Consider the following 9,762-nt stretch of genomic DNA (forward strand, 5'->3'; position numbering starts at 1 on the left):
TTTGTTTGATGCTGATATGTTTTTAGAAATATTGTTTGATAAAAAGAAATGATTTTTTGAAATTTAATTTATAATGTTTTTTTTATATTTTAAATTTAATAAAATAAACTATGTTTAATGATTGTATGGTAAAATAGAAATAAGACTATAAAAATTGGATAAAAAAACAAAAAAAAAACTATTAATATATATAAGTGATATATTTTTTCTTCTTTTTAATTTTTAAGAATTTTGAATTAGTTAATTGAATGATTGTATGGAGATTTTACATTCAATTATATACTACAACTACAACGGGTGAGTAAAGTGTTTAATAAAGCTAAAGGGAAATTTGAGGAAATGACCCCAAAATAGGGGCTAAATGCGTTTGGTGCGGGCCCATGTTTTTTATAGCGCTGGTGACCCCCAAATTTTTTAATGACCATTATACCCATGCGTCACGCACCCTCCAGATGCGTGACGCACCCAGATTCGTCCAGATTCGTAGGATGCGCCACGCAGGATGCGTCACGCAGGATGCGTCACGTAGCAACCTGCCTGCGCAGCAACGAACGGACCATAGAAAGAAAGCCGCAGTCAGCTATTTTTCACACATCTACAAAATCAATCCCTAAGTAATCTAAATACCCTTCTTAAACGTTTCAAAACCTAGCTTTTCTTCTACTTCAATTGCAACTGCAAAAATCCCTCTTCAATCTTATTCGTTTGATCTGATTCCTTGCTCCTTTTCCAATCTCATTCCAGTACATTACAATCAGATTGTAATCCTCAAACAAGTAAAGTATCTTTTTTAGTTTCCCTTTCGATCTGGGCTGTCGTAGGAAGAATTGAGCCGCAGTAAACTGGAGTTTTCTTTGAGGTATGCACTTACTTTTCCCCTTTACTCGAATTGGTTGCTTAAGAAGACATAATTGACAAGATATTTGTTGGCCTGACATGACTTCTATAATGGCTTACAGGCTATTTGCTTGTTAATTGGGGTTGAAGATGTTTCACCGGACAAACAAGCTGATTTTCTTTCGGCATTGCTTAATCCCCTTTGCCAGCAGGTTAATAAAATATTAATTATCCTTTTGTATAGGCCCGAGTTAATGTTACACACTTGTATCTAGTGCCTTTCTTTTTCTGATATCTGTCAAATGATGTTGTTTGATATAAAATAATTAGGTGGAGGTGTTGCTGCAAAATGCCAAACTTCACGATTCTGAAGAATCTCCTGCAAAGATTGCTAACATTCAGCAAATCATCATGGCGATTAATGCCCTGAGCAAGGTGCACTTTTGTTCTTTCATCAAGTCTGAATATTTATAAAGCACATGCATGATTTTCTACCATTTTGCAACTTCTATCTATTTACCGTGCATTAGGGAATTATTACTACTTGATCAAAATAATAAATAAAGATAGAACACTTTCTTCTTTTATGGTTCCTTGTTTTCTGCTCTCTGTTATCTAAGTTGAATTTGTGGACATAGAATTGTTATATAGGGTTTGATTGCAATATTTTATTTGATGATGGGCATAACTGCTGATTGCTTGAAACTCATTATGTAATGCAGGGATTTAGTGAGCGGCTTGTGAATTCTTGATCTCATCTAAGTTCCCTTCCTGCTCATTTTAATCGGCTTTAAATTACTGAAAAATGGTGATTGTATTAAAAATGAGATGGGCATAACTGCTGATTGCTTAAATCATCTTAAAAGAAATGAGAGTTAGATGTTGTGGGTACACATGAATATGGATTTCCTGCAAATTTGTATTGCCTCTCCTTTGTACTACTCATTTTGGATTTAGTTATTACTTTAAGTTGTGGGTATTTCATTTGTTTTGTTTGGATGCAGTATAAGTCAAGACATGAAGGGAATTTGGTGGCGAAATGTTACTTTACAAAGCATAAGCTTGTATGGGAAGTTCTTGATGGTGGTTTGAAGAATAAGATTGAAATTCAGTGATCAGATATAATGTCATTAAAGAGTAATTACCCAGATGATGGACTTGGGACTTTGGATTTAATGGTAATTAACTTGCTTCTTTTGATTGTTGTTGTTGGTTCAGTTTAGTGTTTGAATGACTCTTGAACTAATGTTGGTGAACTTTTGATTATTTTGAAGTTTTCCACATTATGAGTCTTCTCATAGTTCATTAGGTAGAGTGCAACTAATTATAGTTTGTATAGTAATTATTTTGTTGTCCTTTCATTTCATCAATTGACAAATTCTGATCATAATGCAGTAATGGACAGTCATGCAATAGAAGAATATGACTCAACCTGCTCAAAAGATGTCGAGAATAGATTCACTTGGTGAGCTGCTGGCTAATCACTTCTGATCACTTGGAAGGATGTCTCCTTTTGTGCCAATTTGAGTTTTGCTGTAAACTATGTACTGTGTATATATATAACACATTTGTTATAGATTATTCTTCATTTAAATTGGTTCAAGCATTTAATTTATTTATCTTTTTTTTATTTGTTATTTGATAAGAGAAGTGTGATTGAGGTAAATCTTTGAATTTTGAACGAAATGATTTAATGGTTTAGTTTCAAGTTATAGAGGGTTAAACAAGTCTGGATAGTTACAAATAAATTGTGATTTGTGAACCAGAAGTTGTGATTTGAGGTAAATGTAATGCTTTACAATATAAAAGTTTACAAATAAATTTTAACAGAGTTCCAAGATAGTTAAATTGTTATTATTTGAAGTTAAAATTTGTAGTAGAATATCTCATTCCAACATAAAAGGCACAAACACTAAAACTGATATAAACAGAATTCAGTACAATAATGAGTAGCAGAATTGAAGCAATCAACCTTAATAGGCAGAGGGGATCATCAACAATATATGCACAAGATTTGTCTGAAACTGAATACCCCAAAATGAACCCAAGAAAATATGTGATGTTGTTGGTAGTTCACCATTCAAGAGTTCACAAAGTGTTGAAAACATTTTTCAAGTTCTAATAAAATCTCAGTATCTCTATTACAGGGACAAACCACCCTACCACCTCGGAAAGAAGTAGTCTGCAGTCCAACTCTGCTCAACAACCTCCCTTACTTTCATATTGTACTCGCATTTGTTTTCGCTGAACATCCTTGCAGCTTCTGAGTTGCCAAGTGAGTTTGGGTTCGGGTCACAAAGCAACGACTGCAGAAAAAATAGAACCCTTATAAGTTTCGATGTAATTTTGATCAGATGCTATCCATGACTCATGTTGTTGTTAGCAATGTAACTAATTAGGTATAACTTTTTGTATTTTTTAGTGTGAGCTTGATTTAGTTAGTTCCAACTTCAAAATCAAACAAACCCATACCTGGATGGAGGTAAGTATAGCAGTTACATCATAGATTGGGCTCCATTGATTTTATAGAAAAACCAAACAAATATCCAAACTGCGTGACGCACCTGCGTGACGCACCTGCGTGACGTACCCGTATTTCGCCGCCGGTGACATTTATCTAATAAATCTCCATTCCCTAAACCCTAACAAAACAATGCGAAAGAAATGAAGGAAGGAGGAAGAATACCAGTAGTAGCGGACATCTCCTTCGCTGGGATTCCGACGTCTTCGTCGGGGGTCGTCGTCGGAGTTCGTCGTCGGGAGTCGTCTTTTTAGAGAGAAGGAAGAGAATGGAAGAATGGGAAGTGAAGAGAGAGAACAAGAAAGAAAGAACTGAAAAAAACTGGAATTTTTTTAATTATATAGTAAGGGCATTGTGGACTTTTCACAATGCCCTCAGGTGCGTCACGCAACTGGAGGGTGCGTGACGCAATAGGGGTATTTTCGGCAGAAAATTTTTTAGGGGTCACCAGCGCTATAAAAAACATGGGCCCGCACCAAACATAATTTGACCCTCTTTAGGGTCATTTCTCAAATTTCCCAAGCTAAATAACACATCTGCCTATAATAAGATTTTTTTTTTCTTTTTCTTTTCTATTAAAATGTAAAAGAGAGTTGATGCAAATATTGTGAGGTAGAGATTAATAAGAATGATATTTAATACTTAAATGATGAAGAGATTATATATATATATATATATATAATTTAACACGAATTCCTTATATAGTACTAAAATCACTTAATTTAAAAAATGTTAACGTTTGATTTGGTGATAAAGGCCCAACCCAAGCCCACGAATTTGGGGGGTCATTTTAAAGGTACCTAAGTTTTAGATCGAGAGAAAACGAATCCTTCGCCATTGTTAAGACCGAAGCTCTTGTTTTTTGGGTGGAGACAGTGAGGATGGGTTTATTAACTTTTGAATACACATCTTATCTTGGTTTCTGTAATTTTGTTTTTCTACCCGACCCACCGACCGAAAATTTTGATTCTCTTATGTTAAATATTGTTTTTAAAACCAAACGGTTCGATTTTGAAGTTTCGGACCGTTTGAGTTCGATCTTGGTTTTGGGTTCAGGGTTCGTATCTATACGGCTTTAAGATTTGTTTAGAAGCGGATAATTTGAAACCCAGGAACGAAGTTTTCTTTTTATAAAAAAAAAAATGGTGAGACTTCATCTCTTTCGTCTGGACATCTTCATTTCTGCCTTTTTCTGTTTGGTTCGAAGAAAGATCTGGAATGATCTGATCTCGCCAGGTGAGTGTGATCTTCTTCGATTGCCTTTTCACTGAACCTGTTACCGGTTTGGCCTGTGGCCTTCTGCAAGAGACTTCTCTTGTTTTTTTTTTAAGCTGCTAAATATTTTTTATAAATTATTTTTTCAACAAAAATATGTTTTTTTTTTTATTTATTAAATCCAGATTTAATTTATTTCTACTTTCTAACTTGTTTATGTGCATTTTTCAGGTTTTATTTTTCAGATTTCATTTGTGACAGGTAACTTAATTTTTTATTTTATTTATTTCTGTTTTGGACACTTATTAGATGCATAATTTGTATTTACTTTGAATAAAAACATTATAGAAGCATGTTTAGGTTCTTGGATAGACTTGTAATCAATTAATATGAGACTATGATCGATGATTTCGATTAAATAAAAAATATAATAATGAGGCCACACACAATAGTGTGTTATTTGAACATAGAATTTATAAGACAAAACACATTTATTTAATAAATTTAAAACTGGTACCGAATGGGTCCAATCAAGTTCGGCTTCACCGTGAGTTACATTTCTCAACCTCCTTTCTTTCATCATTCCTAAACGATCGAGAAATAAGTCAAATTGTAACAACCTAAGCTAATTCTATTTTTCACGCACTTGAGGTTTGAAATTCGAACAGTTTCCCAAACTAACCTTGTTTGGCGTTCACTTTTCCAAACTAACCTAGTTTGTTCATTTATTCCCAAAATAACCTAGTTTACTATTCAAACTCAAACTCAGTTTTTTTATTTTTTATTTTTTATTTTTTTTTACATTTCAAATTTATTATATATATATATATAGATATATATATTTAAATTATTATTTATATAAACTAAATTATTTATATTTTGATATATATTTTAAATTATTATTTATATTTTGATATATAATTTAAATTATTTTTTATAAATTTAATTATTTATATTTTAATATATATATATATATATTTACATTTCAAATTTATTATATATATATATATGTGGCAGTATGATTTTCATCCCCACAAATTTTTTTTTTTACTATTTAAATTATTATTTATATTTATTGGGTTGTCTTTTATTAAAATAATTTTGACAATTTTTCATTCAAATTATTATTTATATTTATTGGGTTGTCTTTTAATTAAATAATTTTGACAACTTTTCATTTTGATATAATTTCACAATAAAAATTTTATCAATTTTTATTATGTTGTCTTCCTAAAAATATGTCTTAAGTTAATGAACCATTAAATATTTATATTAAAATATAAAAAATTAATTTATAAAAAAATAATTTAAATTATATATCAAAATATAAATAATTAAACTTATAAAAAATAATAATTTAAAATATATATCAAAATATAAATAATTTAGTTTATATAAATAATAATTTAAATATATATATATATATAATAAATTTAAAATAAAAAATAAAAAATAAAAAAACTGAGTTTGAATAGTAAACTAGGTTAGTTTGGTAATAAATGAACAAACTAGGTTAGTTTGGGAAAGTGAACGCCAAACAAGGTTAGTTTGGGAAACTGTTCTTTGAAATTCTCAAAAATTCGATTCCATATGAATTCATTACTCTTTCCACTCCGAACTGACTAAACTTTATTGCCTTTGTTCTCATAGTTTGGTTCTTTATGCAATGTGGGAGCAATGGTTGGTACAATCGTCATCGGTCAGATTTCTGAATACATCGGGCAAAAAGGGGTATATATTACATAACTTAGCTAAGCTTAAACAATATCATTTATGTTCATATTCTTATTGAATGATTGTTTGCAGTCTTTGATGATTGCAGCCATTCCAAACATCATTGGTTGGTTTTCCATTTCATTTGCTAAAGTGAGTGTTTCTTACTTAATCAATTTCATCACATCCAGTCCAAACATATCATCTACTCACTTTTATAGTTTTTTGGGTTAGAACTTTTCCTTTTTCTGTACATGGGACGATTTTTCAGCCATGTAGAACCAAGAAAGCAAGAAGAAAAGTCAATGATTAGGATAGTTTGAGGCTTTTAGTTAGAGACAATAAGAAAAAATTGACAGAAATGCATGGTCATTGATAACCCTTTCTAAAAGTTTGAGAGAATATTTGTTTAAAAATAGTTTAAAGGCTAAAATTAAACAATGATAATTTGCCCCCCATTAATTAATATAGGTTATATTATCCTCTAAGAAGGATCAATGTTCAGATTTACATTGGAATTAATATGTTGGTGAACTGCAAGCCCTGCATAGACTATCATCCTTTGAAGTCTAAGCTCGGGTAAATTATATAGAAACCTTACCTCATATAATTTGATAACATTAATTAGATAGGATTCTTTGTTAGGATCAATGTATCAGTGTTATGTTTTTTATGAAATATGTATCATTTCAGTGAGACTATGTATTAATGTGAGTTCTCTATGCTAATTTTTTGAGAAATATGAGATGTAGGTGGATACTTAAGTTGCAATTTAATCAACTTTATGGAATTAAGTTGTTAAGCCACTATGGTGAGACCGTGTTTTATCATTGTGGCATTAAACATCAAATTCCAACAAGTTATTTAGATAGTAACTAAAAAATTCCTTATATCTTCATATATTTCTGAAAATTGGCATAACACTCTCGTTAATTAATACATAGTCACACTGAAGTGATGCATGTTTCATCAAAACAAAGCAAGATATCTTTTAAAATTTGATAACATTAAATAGTGGGATTCTTTGTTATGATCAATGTATAGACTGAAATGATGCATGTTTGATCAAAACAAAACACCTATTAAAATTTGATAACATTAATTTTATTTCTAGTTTCTAACTTGTTTATGTGCATATATTTCAGGTTTTATTTTTCAGATTCCATTTGTGACAGGTAACTTAGTTTTTTATTTTATTTATTTCTGTTTTGGTAGAAATCAATTAACATTGTAGAGACAAGTTTAGGTTCTTTAATAGTAATCAATTAATGTCTATGATTTCGATTAAATAAAAAAATTTATATTCATATAATGGAAGTTCTAACTAAATTCCTATACTATTGAAAATTTTCATTTTTTCATTTTTTTTATTTTGCTGTAGGAAGTTGTTCCTGTTTAATTCATTGAATGTGGTGAAATTCTTGTCTATACTTGATAAACCTTAGAAATTCTTGTCTCTATATTGAATGTAATAAAAAACTTATAATTACTCATTACCTAAATTAATATCATAAAGAACATATATGTTATCAAAAGATATAAATTTTTGGTAAAAGTATGTGCAATATGTGCGCTGCAGTCCACTCATAAATTTACAAAATATATCAAGAAGAAAGTTATAAATAATAGTTATAATAATAAATGATATTATTTATGAACATTAATTCCATATTAATATTAGTAATGATAGTTATAAATAATAATAAAAAATGATATTATTTATGAACGTTTCATATTAAAATTCCCTACAAAATTGCGTGGGTTGGATGTTTTTGTGTTTTCATAATTTTATATTTTGTATTTTTTTAAACAACTCTTACAATTTTTTATTATATATTTGAGATTTTTAATATTAATTATTATATTGATCTGAATATGATTTTGGAATGTTTAGATCTCCATATTATGATTATGGATTTTTTATTAACATTTATTTATGTATAATTTTAATTTTTTTTTATCATAAATTAGAAAGTTATTTTGAAAATAAATAAAAGTTTGTAGTTATTTAAAATTTATTAGAATTATATAATTTTGATTCACTTACACTTCAATACAAATTTTAAATGTTGAGCTCACGAAAATAACTAATTTTAAACTTTCAAATTTTCATTGTTAATGAGCCCACAATAACATTTCTTTTTAACGTGATTACACGTTCAACTTCTTAAAAAAAAAAAATTATACAATAACTATAAAAAATTTAATATAAAATATTTTATATTAAAAAATATTAATATTATTGTGAAAACTCTTAATAAGTGGTAGCTTACAAGAATATTTATAACTTTCAAGAATTATTTTTTATTTTCACGTTTCCTCTCTTTCTTGTATTTAGAGAATATCTATAACACATTATATATTAGAAGTTATCAATTTTATTTTTTATTTTCATGTTTTTTTATTTAGTATTTTACAATATATTTGATAAGTACTTATATTTAGAGAATATCTATAACACATTATATTTAGAAGATATCAATTTTATTTTTTATTTCACGTTTTTTTATTCAGTATTTAACAATATATTTGATAAGTACTTTTTAAATTGTGAAATCCATTTTTTTCCATTCATTTGTAGCCAGTCGGGGTCAAGGTCTATTTGATTTGTGAAATTTAAAATAAATCAGGCGTTTTTAAATTTTATTTAATACGTTGATTGTTCATTACATTTATAATTGACACTATATTAACTCTGCTAATGGAAGGTCATTTTAAATCTTTTTTTGAATTTGGAACACTTTATAAAATTTGTTATTAGTTAAGGATTTTAAAATTTCGATTTGATGAGAATACAAATGATTTTTGAAATGTATTTTGATTTGAAACAACCATGCAAAATTTCAAAGCTAAATTTCCTTGTTTAAAATTAAAGTGATTTTCTTATAAAGAGTTGGACAAGATTAATTGGTTTTGCAGGATAAATCATATATAGTCTTTTTACTAAAGTAATATAATAACACAGTTTCTAATTAACATATGTCCTCACAAAATGTAATATTACAAATGAATAGCTTAAGGTAAAAGTCAGTAAGTAAAATATTTATTCTGAAGATCAATTTTTGTATACCTTATAACTTGGTTCTAATACTTTTTTTTTTTTTATAGATTTTGTTTTTGTATGTTATTTTGTTTTAGGTCTGTTTATTATGTTTTTTGCGGAACAGAGAGATGCTTTTGTCACAACGGTTGCAAAAGTTTATTTATCTCCATTGAGCAACATAAATGAAGAGTCATTAAGGCAATCAACTTAAGGGTCTTGAAATTCTTCATGAATCAAATTCTTCATATTCATGATAGCCTTGTTTATTTATTATTTTTTTTATGATTGGATCGGTATGTTTTTTTTATTCTTATTTACAATTACTATCCAATTTTCTTCTATTTCAGGTATATGTAGCACTGCCACAACTATCATTAATGTATATAATAAGTTTAGTTGGACTTCAAGTTTACACTTTGAAAGCTTAATAAAA

The 9,762-nt window shown here is 28.6% G+C and overlaps 1 long non-coding RNA gene across 1 annotated transcript; it reads left to right on the forward strand.

Annotated features, from left to right (window-relative positions):
- Positions 1-744: 744 nt before the first annotated feature.
- Positions 745-1,283, forward strand: LOC124918171. Its single transcript, XR_007097343.1, has 3 exons — positions 745-859; positions 960-1,049; positions 1,168-1,283. It is a non-coding gene; the product is annotated as an uncharacterized LOC124918171 (long non-coding RNA).
- The last annotated feature ends 8,479 nt before the right edge of the window (positions 1,284-9,762 follow it).

Source organism: Impatiens glandulifera, unplaced genomic scaffold (assembly GCF_907164915.1).
Source record: "Impatiens glandulifera unplaced genomic scaffold, dImpGla2.1, whole genome shotgun sequence".
Classification (NCBI taxonomy): Eukaryota; Viridiplantae; Streptophyta; class Magnoliopsida; order Ericales; family Balsaminaceae; genus Impatiens; species Impatiens glandulifera.